This window comes from Sminthopsis crassicaudata, chromosome 2, assembly GCF_048593235.1.
Source record: "Sminthopsis crassicaudata isolate SCR6 chromosome 2, ASM4859323v1, whole genome shotgun sequence".
Taxonomy (NCBI): Eukaryota; Metazoa; Chordata; class Mammalia; order Dasyuromorphia; family Dasyuridae; genus Sminthopsis; species Sminthopsis crassicaudata.
This window is the reverse complement of record NC_133618.1, coordinates 14,420,238-14,443,510: the sequence shown is the minus strand read 5'-3', so window position 1 is coordinate 14,443,510 and position 23,273 is coordinate 14,420,238. Positions and strand designations below refer to the sequence as shown.

General features: G+C 35.5%; 1 long non-coding RNA gene across 1 annotated transcript in view; it reads left to right on the top strand.

The window, feature by feature from the left end:
* LOC141553107 (uncharacterized) overlaps window positions 1-23,273 on the top strand; it is a 70,999-nt gene that overhangs the window by 6,696 nt on the left and 41,030 nt on the right. Inside the window, exons 3-4 of the long non-coding RNA XR_012485284.1 lie at window positions 483-642; window positions 9,453-9,556. This is a non-coding gene — a long non-coding RNA (uncharacterized LOC141553107). The remainder of the gene's footprint in view (window positions 1-482; window positions 643-9,452; window positions 9,557-23,273) is intronic.

Here is a 23,273-nt window from a genome sequence, read left to right as displayed (position 1 = left end):
CAGATAAATGGAGTGAGCAGGAAGCAAAATATTATGAATAAAGAATTTAGGATATTCTAAGTATTTGGGGGAGGTATTTGGTCACATGACAAGTAGAATAACTTCCTCTTAATGTCATGTAGTACTGAGAGAGGTCCCCAACACCTTGGATAGACAACATATATAAGTAATTGTTATTTTTGTGGTTGTTGCTGTTATTTGGGAGGGGGTTGTGATAGACAAGAAAGAAACAAGGCAAGTTGTAATATGTGTTGCTAAAGGTTTTCTCTATCTCGATCAGATCAGCTATCCATAGACGTATGCTTATACCACATTTGCAATTTAGCTCATCCTAGCTGTGTCTCTAGCAGGATTCAGTATGTCCTATGCCCAAGGCCAGCCTAGCAGAGTATGATTGCTTCAAGCATCCCATCAGCATGACAAGCTTCTTAGATTCTGGGCACCGTGTTGCTTATATGATTGTCTTGTCATTTTATATTAAGTATGGTTCATAGAGGATGGTGATGAAATAGCTCGAGGAGCCAGACGTGACATCTATAGCAGGCCCAAGCATCATAATATGAATACAATTGTATATTTTCATTGGTTTGGAGTCAGACAGCGTCAGTGGAATGGATGCCCCGGGACATCCATCAAGATCTGGTAAGGAGAACTAGCACTCACCTGGATTATTTGTTATTTTAATTCAATTAGCTTAATATTTATTAAATGTCTAATATGTATATATATGTATGTATATATATATGTATATATATATACACATATATGTATATATATGCATGTATACATATATATGCATATATATGTATTATATGTGTGTATATATATGTGTGTGTGTATATATATACATATATATATATATACATATATATGTGTATATATATATTTATATATATATATATATACATATATATATATGATACAATGACAGTTGATGTGGAGAAGAGAGGGCAGACAGAATTATTTGGTTATATTTGTCTGTCACCCAAATCCACCAAAGTTTCTGGTTCATGGAAAAAAGATATGAGCTAGACTTGGGACTTCATGGATATTGGGAAATCTCAGATGGGGAAACTCCCTTGTCCAAAACAGATGATAAATTCCCTGAAATTGAGAATTTATTAGAAAGGAAGAAATTAGCATTGATTAAGCATCTAGCATTTTGACTAGTGCTTTGGAAATGTTCTCTTTTTATTCTCACAACATTCAATCCTATTATTGTACCTCTTTTAGATGAGGAAATTGAGACAAGTAGAAATTCATTGATTTATCCTAAGCTTAATTTGAACTCGGGTACTGTGTCACCTAAAGCACTCCGAAACTGGGTTATTTGCCTAGAGTCAAAGAGCCAGTGGGTGTCAAAAGTGGGAATTGAATATGATTTTCCTTCATCTGAGGCTCCCTTGTACCTTTTGTATGCATGGGAGCAGTGACTAAATATGTTGGCATGTATGTGTGTGAAAATAGGCCATGTGTTTATATTAATATATATGATCATAAACACACAAAGGATGCATATGTATACTTATTTGTGTCTTATTTGTCTTTCTGTCTCTGTGTTTCTTTGTCTCTGTCTCTGTCTGTTTGTCTCTCTCTTTTTCGCTCTCTCTTTCTAGTAGAAAGTAAATATGATGTAATATCAGGGTCAAAGAGCACTTCCAGAGATGATAAAAAAATCTAAAAAGAGTTTTGTGTAGGAGTTTCATGATTTCAGGCATATAGGAATTATGAGGTCCCAGAAGCATCTCAAACATAAACTTGTCAGAAAGAAACATCATATTCCCCCCCAACTCATTCTTGAAAATGTATATCTCATACTATAAGATATTTAATATATATATATATATAGGAATGTCTGCCATCTAGGAGAGGGGGTGGAGGGAAGGAGGGGAAAAATTCAGAAAAGAAGGGAGTACAAGGGATAATGTTGTAAAAAAATTACCTATGCATATGTACTATCAAAAAAAAAGTTATAATTATAAAAATTAATAAAAAAGAGAGAGAAAATAAAACAAATAACTAAATAAATAACTAAATAAATAAATGAATAAACAAATAGATAGATAGATAGATAGATAGATAAGAAAATGTATATCTCATGATGAACAGCTTCCTTCTAGTTACTCAATTTGGAACTGCATTGTCCTTTCTGCTCCCTCTTGCTCACCTCACATGTCCAGGAAGCTGCTTAATACTATTATTTATTTCACCAAAACTATGTGTTGCCCACTTTTCTCCCCATTCACCTAAACCATCAACATGCTTTAGTTCCTTATCTACCTTTTCTCACTAGGCTATTTCAATAGCCTCTTTCTGATTGATTGCTTTCCCCAATCTAATTCAGCTCCCAATCAACTGTCAAAGTAAAAGTATTTGCCAGCTACTGATGTGAGTGGGTTTCCATTAAGGTATGGATGAGACAAAAGTATCCTCTGAAAACAAATCCCTCTGGGATATTTGTAATTCTTTGTTTTGAACATCTATAATCGACACACAAATAGCATAATAAGAATGTAATTTCCTTGCAGGAACCGTGTAGTTCACTTTTTTTCTCATTCTTTTTCCCTTTGTATGGCCAGAGAGAAATTCAATATCTTGCACAAAGTAGTTGTTAAAAAATGTTTTATAAATTTATTTGGAAAAAGAGTCAGCAATAGCTTTACATTCTCAATGATTAATCACAATAATATATCAATTAGCACTTAAAGGTTCACAAAGAACTTTGCATGTCATTTCTTATGATCCTTCAATCATTTTATCTCATTTGCAGAATTTGAGGAGAATATTAAGTTTTGGGGGTGGGATTTACACCTAGGCCCTCTAATCCCAGGGCTTTTGTTCATGTCACTGCAGCATTCCATCTTCCCATATATCTCTAATGATCTTCATATCTTCTTGCCCTTTTATGGCAAACCATAGCAACCTTTACAGATCACTTTCAATTTGCTCTTTAAACTCCCAGCTATTAGTGAGAAACTCCTTAATACCTGTCTCAAGGACTATGATGGTGGTGGAAACCACCCTATTGAGTTGAAAGAGGTTCATGATGAACAGAAGGGTATGTTAATAGATGCTATCAGGTCTCCTATTACACCCTCAAGACTGAGTGCATAATATAATTATACCTTTCATTAGTATAGCTCTTTCTACCTTTCAAAGCACTTTTATATACATTATCTTATTAGCTAAAAAAAGGCTTTTGAAAGATATAAAATGAGCTAAGTGTTCTAGAAGGCATTTAAGGATGAAACTGAAAGGAGGGAAATGTGCTGAATGGGGAAAAAAAAGGAGGGGAAGTTGCATAATGTTTAATCTAATGAGATCAAAATATGCTTGGATCCTTTAAGTTTGGATGTCAACATTAAAATGCCTGGTGAGCTCAAGGGACCATGTATATTCACAGGAGGTTCAGCTGAAGGGGGCATGTATATTCGCAGGAGGTTCAAGCTGAAGGGGCCATGTATAGTTACAAGAAGTTCAAGCTAAAAACAATGTACCTAAAGGAGTTAAGAAATCATTTATTTGATATGCAATTATTAAGTGCTCAGTAAAGTTCATAAGATAGGCCAAGTGCTAAGGATTCATGAAAGGAAGAGAGAAAGAGGGGATACAGGGAGGGTGCAAGGAAGGGAAGAAGGAAGGGAAAAGAGAAAGGAGAAGAAAAAAAAAATCAATCAGCTCCTACCCTCAAGTAGCTTACATACAAATGAGGAAAACAAACTATGGGTATAAATTTATTTTAAAATATAGAAAACAATTCATGAGATTTGAATCATGGATCAGAAAATCAGATAAATCACTGACCCATTCTTAGGAGGAGATTAACCAGTATTGGGTGAAATCCATCTTTTGAAAATTAAGACGGATTAGTGAAGCTGAGATGAGGAGGTAGTTCATTCCAGTCTTGGAGGACAATAAATACAAGGTCAAGATGGCAAGAGATGCACAAACAGGCATCCATGTGTGTCAGGGTATAAACAAATATTATTTGGTGTCTGAAGCCAAAATGAGCATCAGGTTTTCATTAATGAGCAGTCATCTCTGAATCTTTAGGTAATTTCCTTAATATCTTTGATGATAATTTCCCTGAAAGACAGTAACACTAATCTCCCAATCTTTTGGATTTGTAATCTCAATGTTTTCTTCAATTCTTTATTCTCATACATTCTATTGTTAGAATCTTTCCTAGATGCTAAATTGGTACTTAACAATTCTCTAGTTCAGAGTTTACATCTTTACAATTCTGAAAGGAGTTTACACCTTTGAAGGAATGAACACCTTTAAAGAAGCTAAATCATTGGTTCTGTAAAGAGTTCCCACAAGCCCCTGGGAGTACCCAAAAGCCCATTCTCTGGGAGGATAAAAGGAGCCAGAATTCAGGAAGAAGAAAATTTGAGATTCTATTGTGGTGCTGACTGGAGACACTTGGACAAGAGCAGATTCACAAGAACTAAAGGAAAAACCTGCTCATGAAGATACACAACAAGGATTGCTTTCCGGGAAACCCACAATCCCACACTCTTGGAGGCAGAGTCTGATTCATTCCCATGTCTACCTTCGTTCTGGATGGAGGTTCTAGAAACCTCCTCCCAGAGAAGGATTATAATTGAGAGACAACAGAACTCTACATTCTATGAGTCAATCTGTTGCTGTTCCCACTTCCACAAGACCCCTTATCATCAATCCCAAAGTTATTAGCATGATGCACTTCATCAAAATCTCTCACTATTTCAATATTGTCCTATTCGGTCTTCCCTAACTCAAGCCTTTCTCCTCTTAAGTCCACCCTCCATTCATCTGTCCAAAAGATCTTTTCTTAAATCATAGATCTTGATCTTATAATTTTCCTCTGCTCAATAAACTCCAATGATTTCCTCTTTTTCCCAGGAGTACATACAAATGACTATCTCATTTAAAGGTCTTTGCAACATGACCACTTTTGCAACCATTGACATTTTATATAATGTATTACACCACTATTCACCTTTTGCAATATAGCCACACTGGACTCTTCACTTTTCAGGACAGAATGACAATCCATCTCTTAACTCAGTTCCTTTGAAATGACTGTTCTTTCCTGATTGTAATCCCTCCTCACTTCCTTGTCTCAGAATTCCTGCTTCCATTAAAGATCCAGCTCTGGTGTAACCATCAACAGAAGCATCTGTTGATCCCCTGCCCTGCCAGAGCCCACTCTTTCCATAATCCCTTTGTATTAATTTTGTATATGCTGCTATACAATTATATAATACATTTTCTCTATCAGAATCTTCCATTAGGATAAAATCTTCTTGAGGATAGGGAAATTTCATTTTTATATTTTTATGCCTAGCAATTCATATTGTGCTTGGTAATAATGTGCATTTATTAAATATATTTTGAATGGAATTGACTATTAAGGAATACAGGCTAGCTTGATTTTAGAAAGTTATGCAATGTATTTTACCCCAAATTACTTATTTTTTTTTTAAATTAACAAAACTTTTCTAATGATATTAAGTAACACAAGTATACCTTCTACAATCCTTTACATGAACTGATGCTCAGCAAAGTGAGCATAATCAGGAGAACATTGCAAATAATAATAGCAACATTAAGTGATGATCAAGTATGATAGAATTAGTTTTTTTCAGTAGTACAGTGATATGACAATTCCAAATGACTTATAATCGAAATTGCCATCCATATTTAAAGGATTTAATATTTGCACACTATTTTCAGTTTAAAATTGTTATTTTTTCCTCATTGTGTTTCATTTTTTCCTTATTCTTCTCTCACAACATAACTAATAAGGAAATATGTTTAACATAATTGCACACGTATAACCTATATTAGATTGCTCACTCTATTCCCTGCAGAAGGAAAATCTGCAACTCAAAATCTTACAAAAATGAATTTTGAAAACTATCTTTGCATGTAATTGAAAAAAAATACTATTAATTGGGAAAAACAAAGTTGTGTTATGCTGAACGCAGAGCAGAAACACATGGTTGGTTGCATCATATTGTTAAAGAAGATTTGCACAGGATTCTTACTGTCTTATCAAAGAAAAATAAAGCAAAAAGGAAGCAAGGGGATATTAACAAATGAACGGTAAAATAGTCGGGGCCTTACAGAAGGAAAAGTGATACCGCAATGCAAAGTGACTCATTAAGAATCATTTAACTGGAGCTATGATCCAATCCCATGGTTTCTGGTGCCACATACTCCTTGTATAATTCACCAGGCTGCCTCACAGCAACCCTAGGGATGAGAAAGAGCAAGGACTGTTGCCCCCATTTGACTGATGATGAAGTAATTTCAGTGATATTAAGTATTTTCTTAATGAGCAGCCTTGATAGCCAGCAAGACTACTCTTTCTTTTTGGCATTGCAACATATATCCTACTAATCTGCTTTTATATTAATCCAAAAACAAATCAATTTCCTTTTACCCTTTGTATTATTACCAGATGATGATGGCCAAGAGGTCTGAGGATTTCAAGATGGCACCATGAATTAAGCATCAGGCCCAAGTCATAAAGATTTTAGTTTAAATTTAGACTTGGTTACTTACTTGGTGTAGCAAGCACAAGTTACTTAATCTCTGACTTGCTGTCCTCAGCTACAACATGAGGATAATACTAGCCCCTGTTTTGCAGTGTCTTTGTGAGAATAAAATATCTATTGTGCTCAGTACACTGCCACATAATGACCAGTATATAAATGATAAGTATCATATGAAAAAATGTATACAGCAGGTAGAGCACTAGCCCTGGAATAAGGAGGATCTGAATTCAAATCCAGTTTCAGACAATTGACACTAGATGGTCAAGTCACTTAACCCCTGATTTTTTTGGCAAGAAAATAAAAGGAAAAGAAGGAAAAAAAAATCATAGCTAGAAAGCTTCTCAGATGCCGTCATCTTTCTTGATTTATATTTAAGTATATGGGATTCAAGACATTGAAATTACTTGACCAAGGTCTTCTTGTAAGTCTTAAAGAAGAGAATTGAAATTTGACATGATGAACTTTCCACTATATGCCAAGGCCTTTTCTTCATGGAGTATCAAGTACAGAGGGTAGCTAACAAATCTGTCTGACCAGAAGGGGAAGTGGGTGATATGGCAGTGGAAATTAGGTGGCAATCACCTGGTGGAGGGCACAGTCTCAACATTAAATGCACACTGAAGAAGGGATTTGGGGGATGTCATGTATATTTGTCAACAATGGCTTAGTAAATGTTTTCTTCTAGTGGGGATGGATCACACTGAAACACAGAAGACCTATGCTCAATTTAAGAAAGAACTTTTCTTCCTAAAGGAAAATTCTGAAAATGTTGAATTTTCACAGGGAGACAAAAACTACTGCTTCATCACTAACTCTGCTAGGAGGTGTTTAAACTCATACTGTCCTCATCTCACTCATCCTATTGGCCCTGTTTTTGAAAGACCATTGCCTCCTTTGACAACTGGATTCCTTGTTAAAAGTAACAGATCTGACCCCCAAGTAGCTGAAGGGTACGGACAATATATTTTGACAAAATATCACAGATTCATCGTGGAGAACTGTCTGTGGACAGTGTCAGTGCATCATTTCCCTATGTGGCTTTCCTCAAGACAGATGAAATATTTCTGCTGGGAACAGGACTTTTATGAGGTCATCCCACCATAACCCTGACCCCCTCAACACCATTAGAGCCAATCTAAAAAGCCCATACTGGAGAAGAATCATTCTTTCTTCAAAACACCATCAAAACAGATTTCATGCAATATCCTCTTCCCAAATCCTGTGCAAGCTCATTTTGACACTTCCGAAATGAATCATTTGGGTGGATTGTCTCATTGTGGAATGCCAGTAAATTATCTTGCCTCTTCAAAGTTGTTAAAATACCAAGAAGGAAATTAACTTTTTTCCGCACCCTTATTCAAATAACTCTCAGGGTCTGAGATTAGATTAGGGATTTCATTTCCCTGCAAAGATTCCGGGATTTTATCCCATTATTGTAGATAACTAAACAAAAAGTGTGTTACAAAGCTTGTCAGGGCCCTGCACAAAGTGGCTTGTTTTATCAAGGAAGATAATCTTCCTCCTTCATTAGGTTAAACCTTTTCAAGGTTGGGGGAGAGTGGTAACTGAAGTTTATTTTCTCTTGTAAAAAGAGCAAACAGGCATATTAAGGGATATTATTTCCTTGTCTGTCTGTCTGTCTCTCCATTCTTGGGTATCACCTTAAAAAATCTATTAAATCTGACTGATCAAGATGGATTTTAAAACCAATTCCCTTATGAAATCCCTTCCTAAAGAGGGGGAGGGAGGATGCTGAGAAATTGATATCCTGTAGCGATCTAAAATTAATTTAATTACTTATGACAGAGTATTGAAAGGAAGGAAAAGAAATAATTGCACTAAACAATTAACCTGGGGCCAGATTTTTTTTTTTTCTTAAAAAATCTACCTGAAAAAGGGATATGACTGGTTTCAAATTAATTTGGCACTGGAAAGGCGAATGGCTTAGAGAGAACAATTTAATTTTATTTTGAAGAGATACTTTCCCAGAAAAATGATATTATTTTTAAAAATGCGCATCAGAGTTTGAAGGAAAGAAATGCAGTACCAATAAAATACCAATAAAATCTGATTACAGCTATTTTGTTCACAGCAAGGGAAATGGGTGTCATAATACTTACTTCTTTCACGGTAGTGTTTTGAGGGTTTTTAATTAATGTTTGCAAAGTGCTTTGAGTTCCTGAGATGATAAGTACCACAAGAGATAGAGGCAAACTATTATTACCACCTGAGTAAGCCACCTGAAACAATGGCCATTAAAAACTCATGTATCTCAGCTGGTTCGAGGAAACTTATATTTCAGGAAGACTTGAATTGATAGAAAAGTAGAGATGGATTCATGGAAAGAGGCCTAGGCCTATGTGACAGTGTTCAGACAGTTCAATCACAGGCTTCCTCTTACGAACATCTGTGGGTCTGATCATTTTATTTCTCTTCTCTGACACTGGGCATCCTCTTCTAGTAAATGAGGGTGTTTGATCAGATAATCACTGATGCTCCTTTCATTTTTAAATTACTTTGATGGTAAACAGGGGATGTCTTTTTACCATTTGATCCCAATATATATTTACACATGGTTTGGGGGAAAAGAAAAACATAACGAGCTCTCAAACAAGTTGTTCCACTCAATAACTGTATATCCAACCTTTATCCTTTCTCATCCCTGATATGAAGAGGAAAGAACCTTGGATTGACAGAGGCTATAGAACCTTGAGCTAAGCAACCTAAAACCAGAAATCACATGTATATCACATGACTAATGTCACATAGGTATTACATAGCATGGCCTCAATTTGGACACTTTCTAAATAGCCATCATTTAGCAAGGTAAAACTAATTCAGAAATTCATACCTCCTCTACAATCTACAATCATTTATTAACCTGGCTACTCTCTTGGATTTCAGGATTTCCAGAAATTGGTCATGCTATAAGACAAGCTCAGCTCTGTAATCTATACTTTCTCAGATCATTTCCCAGCACCCAACATTCGTTATAACCTAAGAGCCAGGTAGGCATACTCTTCTCCTTGACTTCTTTTTCTGTGTTATATTTCCCATTACAATTACAAAACCAATATTGCTATATCAAAAACATATTCATGGGCTTGGAGGTCAGCAATAATAGCTGACATTTGTTTAGAAAGTTTTCTAAAGCACATTATACACATTTGAGATGTAGTTATCATAAATCCTGTGAAATAGATGCTGTTATTAATCCTATTTTATAGATGAGAAATATGAAGTCAAAAGAAACATGATCTGGTCTCAGACACTTAACACTTCCTAGCTGTGTGACCCTGGACAAGTCACTTAACCCCAGACTCAGGGAAAAAAAAATAAAAAGAAACATGATCATATTCTGAAGTTATGCAGAAGTAATAGTCTGGAGCTAGACTTGTAACAACATTTTCTGATTCCTAGTCCAATTCTGTATCCTCTAGGAATTCATTTTTTTCCCCTCCTTCTAATTACCTCACTTGATATGTGACCTTGGACAAATCACTTTACAACTTGACCTCAATTTCCTAATCTAGAAATAAGGAGAAATGACAAGGTGTTCCAAAGTGTTTGCCAAGATGACCACAAATGGGGTTATAGACTCAGGCATGATCACAGTGACTGAATAACAATGGAAGAGGAAGAGGAGGGAGGAAAAAAAAGGGAAAAAAAGGAAAAAGAAGAAGAGAAAAAGAAAGAATAAGAAGAGAAGAGGAGGAAAAGGAGAGGATGAGGAGGAGCAGAAAAAGTAGGAAAAGCAGGAAAAGGATGAGGAAAATGAAAAAGAAGGGAAGGAGGAAGAGTAGGTGGAAGAAGAAGAGAAGAAAGAGAAAGACGTGGAAGAAAAGAAAAATGAGGAAGAGAAAGAGGTTTGACAAGATTTCCCCGATCTCTAAAGCACTGATCCACCAATGAATATCTCAGATACTAACAATTGATAGGTAGGTAGCATCTTCAAGTTTATAAAACATGTTTTATTCACTATCTGAATTTAATTTCAAAATGACCTTCTGAAGTAAATCACAGATGGATCTTACTTTTTAATCATGGACATCATTTAATAAATAGTATTGTCCTATTGCACAGAAGGTAGAATGGAAAAGGATCAGAAAGATTAAACAACTTATCAAATGCCATATAGACAATCAATGTAAAATAACTTTTTTTTTTTTTTTTTTCCCTCCATCTCTTTGACATTCGGCCTCCCCTTCCTGCATACCTCCATCTCCTTACTCATGAGGGCAGTCTTTTTCCTCATATTTATTTCTGCTTTTTGGCTCCCACCTCATTCTGTTTCTTCCTTCTCCCTCCACACAAAATGAGCTGAATTTCACTAAACACCATTTTAGCAATAATAGCTTGGATTATATTCACTTAATCTTCCTCTAACTAACTGAGCAAAGTCATATTGTTTCCAAGTCTTTAGGGGAGAGCCCTTTATTAAGCAACACATTGAGTTGTCTTTATTATATAATTACTTTCCAAATCCAAGCACTTTTAAATAAAGAGGAAAATATCCAGTAAGAGGTGTAAGAATATATAGAACTTAATAAGAGCTAACTTCCCAGAGACTTACTTGCCCTCTGTCAGAGCAGCTTAGTTCTAGTCAAAGTCAACAATTATTGGGATTCTCTAGAGATGGGACCTTACAATAGATTTCCAACCCCAAGAGAATTGAGATAAGCTGAGAATAATCTCTGGGTTATTGTTGAAGAAGAGAAATATCTGCAAACTAGGAAATACCCCTTCTTCTTTTTTTTAATTATAGCTTTTTATTTACAAGATATATGCATTGACAATTGCAAAACCTTTTGTTCCAATTTTTCCCCATATGGCAAGTTAACTAATACATGTTAAATATGTTAAAGTTTAAGTCAAATGCAATATATGTATACATGTCCATACAGTTATTTTGCTGTGCAAAAAGAATCAGATTTTGAAATAGTGTACAATTAGCCTTAAAGGAAATCAAAAATGCAGGCAGACAGAAAAAGAGGGATTGGGATTTCTTTGTAGTGGTTCATAGTCATCTCCCAGCTCTCCACAAAACCCCTCTGAATGCTTTTAAATAATGCCATAAAAAGTCCTGGAAAGGCAGAACCCACAAAAGGAAAATGGAATCTGGAGAGCAATTTGGAATTATGCCCAAAAAGTTATCAAACTGTGCATACCCTTTGACCCAGCAGTACTACTACTGGGCTTATAGCCCAAAGAAATACTAAAGAGCGGAAAGAGACCTGTATGTGCCAAAATGTTTGTGGCAGCTCGTTTTGTTGTAGCTAGAAACTGGAAGATGAATGGATGTCCATCCATTGGAGAATGGTTGGGTAAATTGTGGTATATGAAGGTTATGGATTATTATTGCTCTGTAAGAAATGACCAGCAGGAGGAATATAGAGAGGCCTGGAGAGACTTAAATCAACTGATGCTGAGTGAAATGAGCAGAACCAGAAGATCATTATACACTTCAACAACAATACTGTATGAGGATGTATTCTGATGGAAGTGGAAATCTTCAACATAAAGAAGATCCAACTTACTTCCAGTTGATCAATGATGGACAGAAACAACTACACCCAGAGAAGGAACACTGGGAAGTGAATGTAAATTGTTAGCACTACTGTCTATCTACCCAGGTTACTTACACCTTTGGAATCTAATACTTAATGTGCAACAAGAAAATGGGATTTACACACATATATTGTATCTAGGTTATATTGTAACACATGTAAAATGTATGGGATTGCCTGTCATCTAGGGGAGGGAGTGGAGGGAGGGGGAGGATAATTTGGAAAAATGAATACAAGGGATAATGTTATTAAAAAAAAAAAGAATGTTTTAGGAGAAATTCTTAAAACAATGGGCTACCTAAGTGGTGCAGTGGGAGAGCATTGGACTTAGAATCAGGAAAACTTTTATTCAAATGTAGCTTCGTATATTTGTTAACTTTGTGACTCTGGTTTCACCTCTGCCTGTCTCAGTTTCCTCCACTGTAAAGATAATAACCCCTATTCCCCGTACTTGTAAGAATCAAATGAGATATTAAGTGGATAGCTTAGCACAGTGCATGGTACAGATTAAGCAGTATCAAAATGTATCTATTATTACAAATATTGGTTGCCACTAAGATTCCTTACAAAACTGATTCTAGATGTGAGCTACTGCTTATGAATTGCCTGATTTTATATGATACTAGACAAAGACCTAGGACCCTAACAATTTAGCTTCTAGCCTAGTTACTTCATGATGAGGGAGGAATGTTATATTCACAGTTGAAAGTTCCATCTTTTATTTTTAACAACCCATTTGACCTTCAGTCTATTAAGTGAAGGTGATTGGATTAAATGACTTCTAAAATCTCTTCCATTTTAAAAGCTATAATCCCACAACCCTCTTTTACCAAGTCAATGATCCTGAGAAGTGAGTAATATGCTGAATTCAGCCACATCTTAGTTTGACACTAATTTGATTGAGTATAAGAACAGTAGATGCTTAGCAAGAGGTAGGGGTGAAGCAGTATAAAAAAAAATATATATATATATATATATACATATATACATATATATATTTGAAGTTTTACATTTTACTTTGGAATAGGCCAGGAAACTCCAATTATTAAATTTGATTAAATTAAATTGGCATTTATTTGGCACTAACATGTGGTAGACTGTCCTGCGTGGATAAAAAGGGAAAAAAAAAATAGATAACCCCTACCCTCAACAGTTTTATATTCCACCTGGGGGACAGAATATATCATACAGGTAAATAAATACAAAATAGGGCTATGATATCAGCTTCAATAACCTCTCCAAAAGAAAATATATGTTTTTTTATTTTATTTTTTTAAAGGGAATTATATCTTAAAGGGTCACTTTCTTATTGGTACCTTTGAGCAGTCTGTGAGAAAACTGAGACTTTCTTTATTCTTCTGGCATGTTAATTTGATAAGTAGAGAGAGACTAAGTGAGAGTGTGAGAGAGAAAAGATCAGTGTAACTTTTTCCCCTTGAAACACTAAGAAGAACCATTGACAGCTCTCTTGGAAGAGCTGAACGGTGAGGTCTTGTTTCTGTAATTGAGGAGACAAAAGTATCACTGGTGCTTAGAAGTTACTCTGTGATATTTCTCATAGATGATACATTGAAAATATTTTATTTATTATATTGTTAATAAATTATACCACCAGGAACAGCAATATTTACTTAGATCAAGATTATGGGGTTACATATTCCCCAAAATCAAGAAAAATCAAGCAATGTGAGGATACAAAAAGCAAGCATTCCTTCAATGTCAGGTTTCCCATCCCCTGGTGCATCTGTCTTCTGAGTGTTCAGGGCTGGCACCTTCCAGTCAATGATGAACATTCTCACATTTGGTTAAATGCACTTTCCATTTCAATGACTCTGAACTCCCATAGATCACTATCCAAACTCTATTTGACACCCAGGATGACTTGATTCTTCACTCCCATCCTCCTCAACTCTCATACCACTAAGTTTCATTCTAACTCTACTCAGCCCTTCCATCATGCCCTCTAGAATGAATATTACATAAACAATCAGTTTCCCTGTATCTATTTTTTTTTTAATTTTTCTCCCATTCCTTCCATCTACTGATTTTAAATGACACCTTTCTCTCCTATGACCCATCTCAATGACTCATCCTTTCCGGTGTCTCTTTTACTTTTTTGTTTATTCTCCTGAGTTCAAGGGGACATCCCTTGCTCCCCATTTTAATTTGTATATTCTCCCTTTCCGTAATTTCTTTTCCTTTGTACTTCATCTCAAATGTCTTTCATATTAACTTTCCGATCAAAATCCTGGTAGCTGTCCTCTATAAATTTCTTCCTTATAACCCCTTGATAATGGGCTTATAATTTTTCTTTCCACCCCAACTCTGCTTCCCATACTAGGATACTTCAAAGTACATATGAATTTCCCTTCAATAACCCTAACCATTCAATATCTGGTTCTATTCTACTTCCATCAAGCTCCACCTCTCCCTAGTCACACACAAAGATGGTCATAGACTTGAAATTAACATCAAACACAAATTTACCATCTTTACTTTCAAGAATTATGAAATCCTCTCAATTAACCATAATATATCCTGGGTTTTTTTCAATTCTTCCTCCAAGATCTTTTACACAACCCTACTCTTCATCATCACTCATCAATCGCTTGACCCTTTGAATTTTCATTCATGTCATTTCCCCTGCTCTAGTTCCTCTCTCTTCTCATCCATCCTAACTACACCATGAACAAATTCAGCTCTACATTGTGTTCCTTTTTTTAAATCTCAAATCCCCTAAAGGTATTCATAATTATGTCTAATCAAGCCTCAGTCTTGGATCACTCCCATCATTCATGACCTTCCTTCCTACATGTGTACTGTTGTGTGAAGTCTGGGTTAGCCTGGAAGCCTTAGAATAAGCCAGAGTCAGTGTTGTGACTGCATTAGTACCATGGATATCTTAGAATCACCCAGAGTCAGGATAAGCAAAAGTCTTTCTTCTTGGTCTTCTGGGGTCGCCTTCACGGGATTACATATAGGAATCTACATACCTCCTTTCTCTCTCTCCACCACCAAAGAATGGCCCTGCTTGTCCTACTCCACTCTCTGATCTCTCTTCCCCTTCTTTGTCCACACCCACCCATAGAGCCAGCCTAGAATTGAGTAGGGTCATCCTCCAGGCATATGTTAATAGAGAATTGTAGACAGTTGGAAACTAGCCAGTAGAGAGAGAGAGGATGAAAATAAATAAAAGGAATTTTGATAACAGGGAAAACCCTTTTGGATGAAATGGATAGAATGGTATATAGGTTACATAGGTAGAAGAATTAGTCTTGGTAATTAGCCTTAAGTACTAGGTTATCTTACTTTAAGTGCATATGTTCAGTTCTAGCCCTTTACAAATAAGGATAAGCAAAAGTCCTTCATCTTTAGGGGGAGAAGTGAAGGGGATGGACAAAACTGCCACAACTCCACCAACCTCCCTTCTCCTCAACTCGGCCTTGTCTCAATCCATCCCCAAACCTCCTACACTTATCTGTATATACCAAAAGATAGAGCCAGCACAGAATAGTGAGAAGGGCCCTTTTCCCAGGCATTTGCTAATAGAGTATTGTCCAATCTGTAATTAGCCTTAAGTACTCAGTTGTCTCATTCTAGTGCACCTATTCAGAGTTTCAGCCCTTTACACTGTTGGAAAAAATATTCAACCATTTTGACTAGGTTCATTAAAATTTGTTTTATACAACCTCAGTTTGGCCTTCATTGCTGTCATTTGATCACACCACTTTCTCTTCTCAATTTATAATTCCATTCTCCACAACTATTCATCCAAAACTTTTTATACCTCCTCAAACTTCTCCTATTTTCCCCTTCCCAAATTTTCTCAAGTGAGAACTTTATCTCTTATTTTATAAAAACATTGGGTCCATTCAACACCTTTTGCTCCTCTCTTACTCATTTTCTACTACTCAGGTACTTTGTCATCATCTCTTCCTTTACTCCTTGAAGTGGCCTTACTTCTTGCCAAGACTAATTTCTCTACCTATTTAACCTATATACCATTCTATCCATTTCATCCAAAAGGGTTTTCCCTGTTATCAAAATTCCTTTATTTATTTTCAACCTCTCTCTCTCTCTCTCTCTACTGGCTAATTCCCAGCTGTCTACAAACATGGTCATGTCTCCCTTATTCTGAAAAACTTTCACTTCATTATTCATCTCTTCATCATTCTTTACTCCTTCAGCCATTTGTACCTAAATTTATAAAGAACATCTACCTTAGCTGCCTCCACTTTCTCTCCCATCACTCTTTTCTTAACTCTTTTCAATCTGGCTTATAATCTTACCATTCCATAGAAACTGTTCTCTCCAATATTATGGATGATTTCTTAATTATCAATTCCACTGACCTTGTCTAAACCCTCCTCTTTTGATTTCTCTCCATCCTTTGGCAATGATAATTACTCTCTTTTTCTGTATATCCTTGTCTCTGTGTTTTGAGACACCATAATGTCCTGGTCTTCTTCTCCCTTGTCTGGATGTTCTTTCTTTCATTTGCTGAACCATCCTTTCAATAATCCCCTCTCACCCTAGGTGTTCCTCAGAGTTCTATGATAGGCCCTCTTCTCCCCCATACTACTTTACTTGGTGATCCCAACAATTCATATGGATTTACTTACCATCTCTCAGCTGCTGATTCTCAAATCTGTCTTTTCTGCCCCAAACTATTTGCTCACTTTCAATCTCACATTTCCAACTGATTTTCTAATGTCTTGGATTCCATAGCTAATAAAAGTTTTAAACTTAACATGTCCAAAACAGAACTCATCATCTTTCCTTTTAAAACCCTACCCCTCCTTCTTCTGCTGTTACTTTTGCTCACAAGACCATCCAGTTTGCCTTCCAGAATTTTACCCTCAGAGTCATCCAGGATTCCCCACTATCTCTCTCCCATCATCAAATCCAAACTATATTCAAAGTCTGCCAATTTAACTTTCTTTTCTCTGATACTGTCATAAATATAGCACAGACCTCCATCACCTCATTCCTTGATGACTGCAATTGCTCACTGTTGATGTGACAGTCTCAATTCTCGTCCCCTTCAATCTATTCTCTATAATCACTAAAATGATTGCCTAAAATATAGGTTTTATCATGTCACCTACCTTCTCAGCATATTCTAATAGTTTCTCATTGTGTCCATGAGAAAATACAAAATTCTATGTTGGCCATTCAAGGCCACTCAAAACTTAGCCCCCTTCTATTTTTTTCAGTCTTCTTATATTTTACTCTCCCCACATGTAGATTTTGAACCATTGGCTTCTTGACTGTTCTACAAACTCCATCTGCAGTTTTCTCTGGACTATTCTGGATTATTCTCAATATTTTCTTTGACTGTGTCCCATGTCAACAATCTTCTCCTTTCTCTATTCCACCTATTAAATTCCCTAGCTTCCTTTAAATTTCAACTCAACGTCAACTTCTAAAAGAAGCCTTTGCCAACCCTCTCTTAATTCCATTTCCTTGCCTTATATCTCTTAATTACAATCTATTTATCCTGTACCCAGCTTGCTTTGCATGTCATTGTTTGCCTGTTATTTCAGCTGAGATGGTAAGCTTCTTGAGGATGAAAACTGGCTTTTGTCTCTTTTTGTACCACCAGTGTTAGTTAGCACAGTGCATGAACATAGTAGGTGTTTTATAGATATTGTTTGATTAATTGACTGTGATATACACACAATATAAGCCTATCTGGGGTTGGATTGAAAACAGTAATAGTGGATTCATTTCCAATATTCCTACCAGTAATTAACAATAATGTAGAGATTTTTGTCATACTGAATTTTATAGTGGATTTTGAATAACCGCCTTTAGAAAATAGAACTTTCAAAAACTAAAAAAAAAAGAAAAGAAAAGAAAAAAGAAAATAGCACTTTCCATCAATGAATTTCTGACTGATGTCTTTGGTTTTGTTCACATGAAAACCGTATTCATCTTTTTTTTTTCTTTTGTTAAATGCCTAAATCTCAAAAATACAGCTTTCCATTCAATTCCAGTGAATTAACAGGCAAATCTCTTATGGAGAACCTGCTCCCTTTTAGCTTTGTTGTACATCTTTATGTCTGTGCCTTTTCCAGCACTCATTCCTGTGTGCCAGGATAGTCAATAGCCTCCTGTAGGCCAATAGAACATATGGTATCTCTAGGTCAAAGGGCACTGGTTGTTATATTCTCTTAGTTCAGCAGTTCTATATATGTCAAGGAAATCTTTCCTTTCCTGACTTAATTATCCATCATATTCTCTGGGCTTTTCAGGTTAATGAATGGAAGTTTTTTTTTTTTTTTTTTTTTTTTTTTTGTTTGTTTGTTTTAATGTTGTTTGGCTTTTTTAATTTCCTTCAAATATCCAACTCTTTTAAAAAAAAATTTACATGGAAATATGTATACATATATTTAACATATACTTTAACATATTTAACATGTATGGGACTACCTGCCATCTAGGAGAGGGAAAGGAGGGGAAAAGTTGGAACAGAAGGTTTTGTAATAGTCAGTGTTAAAAAATTACCCATGCCTATGTTTTGTAAATAAAAATATATAATAAAAAAATTTACATGGAAATCAAAGGAAGACGTAATACAATCAATCCTCATCACTTAAAAATAAAATAAACTTTCTTCCACTATATATCTTAAAAGATCACAATTTATTAAAATAAAAAACTGTATATTGAAAAGAGTAAAATGACTGTATATTGATAAAAAGTGACTGTAGAGGGAAAATTCTACTCCTATGCTAAATAAAGGAAAGGTCACTGTAGCAGGTGAGAGTAGGTATTAAACCACTGCTTCAAGTCTGTCTGGGAAAACAAAAACTAGCCTGAATTATGCCTGCCTTGAAAGGCTTTCAAGAGGTTTCAGGTTTTTCCCAGATGCCCTGAGAGATTAAATGAAATGTCAAAAAAGTTTTCATTCTGGCCTAGTTCCTGCCAGCTCCTTCCACTGAGAGTTTCCCTTCATGGGGTGAGTTGGCATATGTCACGAAGGATGTCAAGTTGGAAAATGCTCACCGGAGCTCAGATATAGTCCCTGGGATGGAGAAATTTGTTTACTACTCTTCAAGAAGGGGACAATGGAGCTTGGGAAATATTGTGGTGGGGATTTTCCTGCCACATGGTAATGCATAAGGTTATATGAGTTGAAGGAAATTGAAGTAGGAAGAGAAATGACCTCTGTGTCTGAAGAAGAAAGGCATTACAGAATTGGAATTGGAAGACTTGGATTGGTTCTCCTGGTTGAATGCTCTTCCCTTCTCTGAAGCCCAATTCCCACCTTATATTTGAAGCGATTATAATGATAAATGTACATCCTAGGGTTGTCGTGAGGACCAAAAGCACAGAGAATTTCAGAGTTGAATGTATCTCAAAGGATATATACATCAAATCCTCCATTCTACAGATGAAGAAACTGAGGTTTATATGTTGAAACCCATGATATGCATTTAATTTGAAAAGGTAGGATGTAGATGCCTGTCCTCTGAGATCTGAATCACTAAGTTTTTCCAGGATCATAGATATAAGCTTGCAAATATCAATGGAGATGATATTATAAAAGCTTGTGAAATGAAAGGAATCTCAAAAGATAATATTCAATTGTCTCATGTATAAATAGAAAAATGGAGACCATCAAGGTTAAATGATTTATTTAAGGTTCCACAAGTAATATGAAAAAAGGATTTGAATTGGAACACCCAAGGCCCTTGCTATATATGATCCTTCACACTAAAGTTGTCTGGTCTTCAGTCAATGATCAGAGAAATTTCCATAAATCACATGTAAGGATTTTGACCATTGTAGAATGTGACAAGATTTTGAATCTACTATAGTATGTTGTAAAGGGCTAGAACTGAGCAGATATATTTAACCTAGATGCAAGGTAATCTATAGGCTAATCAGCAATTGGACAATTCTCTATGAACATGTTTGGAGGATGACCTTATTTAACTATTCTGTGCTGGCTCCATCGGTGGGTGTGGACAAAGAAGGGGAAGTGAGAGCAGTGGGTGGAGTAAGAGGAGGAGATTCATTCTCTTGGTAAAGAGAGGGGAAGGAGGTGTGGAGATTGTGAGATTTAATCCCCTGACTTCGACCTCAAAAGACCAGGAATAAAGACTTTTGCTGATCCTGATTCTAGCTAATTCTAAGATATCCAGGGTCACAGTATGTTGAAGAGCTCTTTGCTCTTATGTAAGATGTTTGCATCTCCTACACATCAGAAAATATTGGTGATTAGGAAATGGTTATTGCTTTTGTAGCTGAGCTGATTTAAATGGAATACATTAAATTGGATGGGGGCTAATCTATTTTTCATTAAACCTTTTCATAATATCTTTAAAATTACTTTATTGGGAAGGAAAGTGGAAAATGGCAATCATGGCTGACTAATATTTTCAGAATCAATATATTTGCTCCTTGGCTCTTGGAAGAGCAAAAATAATTACCAAAACTGCTTCAGTTTCTCCTTTTTAAAGTTCTTTCTTTCTAAAGAGTGTTCAACACCATCTGTCAGTTTCATATTCACTTTGCCCCTTGGTGCCATCCTCTACCCTGGGATTCCTTGCTTGCTGACTGCCTCCAGGCTGTTCCAAAATGGTATTCATGAGTTTTCCCAGGATCCAAAGAGGCCAAATGTGACTTTGGATCAGAAGGCTTTCTTCAAAGAAACTATAACCAGGCAAATAAATAGCAGGGAAATGGAAAGAGAAATAAAAAAAGGAGAACCTCTAAAGGAAGTAAAGGGGGAGGGAACCCTGATTCTCAGATAGCAGAGAATTAACTGGGCAACACTCAAGGGCAAGTCAAGGAAGGAAATCAAGTGGAAATATTTATAGCTTTTTTTGTGAAAGATTTTATTGAGGTAGGAATATACTGTGAGGTGAGCAACATGAAACAAAACCAGCAGGTTTCCCAACACAGAATACAGGCATCCTGAGGCTTGTCAATATCATGTTTCAAAATTGGTTTCATTTGACTTCTTACCTTAAGCTGGTTTTATGTTGTGTTCCTTTCTCCCTTCATATCTGCTGCTAAATTATATTGAACTTTGCACAGTGTTCATATTGCTAACTTCTAAAATACTTAATGGAATAATCCTCAGGAAACCTGAAAAAGCTCACAGGATCATAGATGTGGAATGTGAATGGATTTTAGAAACCAGATAATTCAATTTTTCCTTTATTCCCTTTTTTTATGAATGAGGACACAAAAGGCAAGAAAGGTCAAATCATTTGCACAAAACCTCATAGGCAGCAAGCTACAAAGCTAAAATTTGAGGGAAAAAATAAAAAAAGGATTTTTAGATATGCTTGAGGTAAATTTGGCCCACATTCTACTTTCTCTTACTCTTGCTACTGTTCACCCAAGCACTCTCCATTGTAATGACTGGATGAGAAAATATCTACCCTTAGGCACAAATAATTTGGCAGTTTGGCAGTTTAAGTTAATTGAAAACCAGAAAAAAATGGGAAGAAAGAATCTACCTAATTATATATATATATTTATATATATATATATATGTATTTATATTCCCTATATATATATGTATATATATATATATATATATATATATTTTTTTTTTTTACTTAATTTGTATTACTATAATCCATGCAGTTAATCAGGGATCATTTAAAATACAGAACATTCATTATGCTTCTATGCCATGAATGTATGCAGAGATTTAAACCCTATTGTTTTTATATTCAGCCTAGTGAGACTGGGGATTTAAAAAAAAAAAAAAAAGATGAAGTAACAAGAAATTAATGCAACTTGAATGGAAATTTCCCAAGGATTACTAATAAATTATATTTTTAGCCTGACCAAATGTGAGACATTATTGGATAGTTTGCTATTTCCACTAGTGATACAGCATGATAAAAAAGAAAGACTTCTTGTTTTGGAGTCAGAGAATATGAGTTTAAATTTCAACTTTATCTTGTGTGACCTTGGGTAAGTAACTTAACCACTCTAGAACCTTGGCTTCCCTATTTGTAAAATGGGACAGTGAAAGTTGAATTAAATGGCTTGTATTACACTTTCCTGTTTGAATTCTATGATCCTAAGAACTTTATACAGCTTCATGAGGATTATAACATTTGATATTTCTAGAGATAGATATATCTATAGCTTTATTTAGAAGTCTCTTTTTTGACGCCATTGATACTCTGGATCTAAAGCACATATTGGTCTTTCAACTAACTTCATGATATTCTTAAAAGATCAGCATGGTTTTGCAAAAGTCACAAATTTCATTAGAAATGAATTAAGTATTCAAATAGTTAAGCTAAAATCGTTGCTCTGTTATTTACCATCTGTGTCATGTTGGGGAAATCATTTGACTTTTCTGATCATCAATTTGCCCTATTCATAAATAAGGTATTTCAACTAAAAGACTTCTAGCACCATTTTCAAATTCTAAATTTATGATAGTATGGCTTTCCTATTCTTCCCTTCAGCCTTCTGACCTTGATAATAAATAATCCTATGTTTTATTGAGGAAGGGTCTTTAGTTCCAATGTTGGGTTGTTTTCAAGTATTTAAAATGATAGGTCTGACATTCACAATTATCCATGTCTTTTGAAATCCCACTTGATGAACTGAAATAAGTAAAACAGCTCAGATAAGAATGATTCAGAAGAATTACATCAAATAAATTTATAGATTTTATAGATTTATATTACTGTTCGCTTATAGGGAAAGCATCTCCTATATGAGATGAAGGAAATTTGGAAGAACCAAAATAGTCACAGTGGTTATAGACCATCCACACTTATAGTACCAATTCTAATTTCATTTGATCACACAAGACAATCCAGGGCAAGCCAATTCTCTGGGCCCAGGACATCCCAAGTCTTCTTTATTTAATCTCATTGTGACATTTTAAGAACCTAGATTAATATTCACTGACTCAATGCAAATTGCTTTCTTAGTCACTAATGCATCCTAACAGCTATAACAACATAGGCAGTCTATTCAAGTATTCCTTTATTGCATATATTGTAGATGGAGGTCACAGGTAATGGAGTCACAGAATGCAAAGACACCTTAGGGACTCTCTAGTTCATTTCACACTTAAATAATAATACCCTTTATAGTATTCCTGAAAAGAGGTCATCCACTCTTACCTTAACAATTTTCAGTATAGGAGAGTGTACTTTCAAAG